The sequence below is a fragment of the Rutidosis leptorrhynchoides genome, chromosome 2 (genome assembly GCF_046630445.1).
Source record: "Rutidosis leptorrhynchoides isolate AG116_Rl617_1_P2 chromosome 2, CSIRO_AGI_Rlap_v1, whole genome shotgun sequence".
NCBI classification, from domain to species: Eukaryota; Viridiplantae; Streptophyta; class Magnoliopsida; order Asterales; family Asteraceae; genus Rutidosis; species Rutidosis leptorrhynchoides.
The window spans coordinates 684,447,704-684,449,707 of NC_092334.1; the positions used below are offsets into that span (position 1 = coordinate 684,447,704).

Sequence of the window (2,004 nt, forward strand, 5' to 3'; positions counted from 1 at the left end):
TAACACTTTGTTACGTTTTCAAGTTATAGTATATATATGTATCTATTTACATATATTTGTTCGCGAATCGTTGAGAACAATCGAAGGGTATTTGAATAGTTCATGAATTTTAGGATTCAACTTCATAGACATTGCTTATCGTGTTAGAAACGTTAAAGATTAAGTTTAAATTTGGTCAGAAATTTCCGGGTCATCACATAGCATGCACTTGTTTTAGCTTTATCTGAATTACAAATTTTATCGTATTTACTTTACTTTATCTTATAAACTAGAAAACCCAAATTCAGGTAATCAACCATTACTCCTGCATATTAGAATTATCTTAAGCTTTAGATATAGGTTCGATTCTACTGATATCTCAAAAATACGACCTTAGGTCATACTTCCCTTACTCATAATAAGGAGTAGTAAGATTTAGGCCCCGCTAAATATAAATTTAAGACCCCATCACCGCATTGATTGCGGTCAATTCTGACGCCTTGCGGCCTAACGACACCGCATAAATAAAACCGTTCGTTTTGACCGTACCACGGTGGTGACATCAAGTTTTTGGCGCCGCTGCCGGGGAACTAGTATCAGACAATACTGTTTCTAACAAACTCATTCACAAGCATTTAAGTAGTGTCTAAGAAAGACAATAATACACGAACTTGGTTGTTGGATTTTCCAAACAGTCTCCAATTATATTGGAACCAAAAGGATCCTGCCTCTCCGTAGTCGGCCTGGCCACTTGGTTTGTTAAATAGTTCGTGCGAAACTATGTTATCGAAATACCTGGGAATCAGTAGCAAGAACCAAAAACATATCTATAATTAGGATAATTAGAATAACTTAGATTAGATTATCTTAGATTACATTAGATTACCTTAGATTACTTTAGAATGATCTTAGATTGCTTTAGACTAAAATTAGGAACCTAGTTTATCTGGTTAAAATTTAAAAACAAAAAAGAGGCATACCCAGTGTATAACCCAAACCCGATCTAGACCAGGTTCGTTATTATTCGTACCTGATCCAGACGCCATAGTCTCTAGAGCACGCAAGGAAGCACAAATCAGAAAACAAATGGCGTTACACGTTACTTTAGTAGAAAACACTAAACCCTCGATTGAAGGTTGAGGAGGACCGATCAGATTCTCAGAGATTCAAGGACACTCGTTCGAGTTAAAACATCACATTATACAGCTCATCCAAAATAGCTGTCAATTCCATGGATTGCCGAATGACGATCCTAATTCTCACCTTGATAAATTCATATCTCTTTCGAACTCCTACAAACAGCCAGGGATAGGACAAGATATAGTCCAGCTATACTTGTTCCCCTATTCTCTCACTCATCATGCACAAACATGGTTCGAAGGACTGGAAAAAGATTCCATCACGTCTTGGACGGAGATGGCTACTAAATTCCTAACCAAATATTTCCCTCCTTCTAAACAAACCAAACTCAAGAATGACATCATTAACTTTAAACAAAGTTATGATGAATCTCTTTACACTGCATGGGAGCGATTCAAAACCCTACTGAAGAAATGCCCTAATCACTAGTTAGAACGGTCAGCCCAAATCTGTACCTTCTACAATGGTCTTACGGTAAATCATAGGACGACGATCGATGCTGCGCTCAAGGAAATCTGATGAACCAAACCACAGACGAAGCATGGGAATTGCTCGAGAACATGACAATGCATCATCATGACTGGAACAGTGGTGAAACAGCTTCATCATCTGCACTCTTCGCACATAATAACCAAACAGAGGCCATCAAATCTCTTACAGATAAGATGGAATCTCTTACCAAACAACTTAGAGAATTGAAGACGCAGCCGCAACAAGTTAACCAGGTCCAGGCCTGTGTTAATTATACCAACCCGCAACCCACTGAAGAATATCAAGTTGAGTACGAAAACCCTGACGGTTCAGTCTATTACGTTTAATACCCAGCTTACCAATCAATTCCCGGATTCAATCAACAACTGATCATATACATAGCGTTGTATGTGT

At 38.1% G+C, this 2,004-nt stretch overlaps 1 non-coding gene across 1 annotated transcript; it reads right to left on the reverse strand.

Moving 5' to 3' along the window:
• Positions 1 to 1,444: 1,444 nt before the first annotated feature.
• LOC139895006 (small nucleolar RNA R71) lies at positions 1,445 to 1,550 on the reverse strand. The gene has a single exon (XR_011775478.1). It is a non-coding gene; the product is annotated as a small nucleolar RNA R71 (small nucleolar RNA).
• Between the last annotated feature and the right edge of the window lie 454 nt (positions 1,551 to 2,004).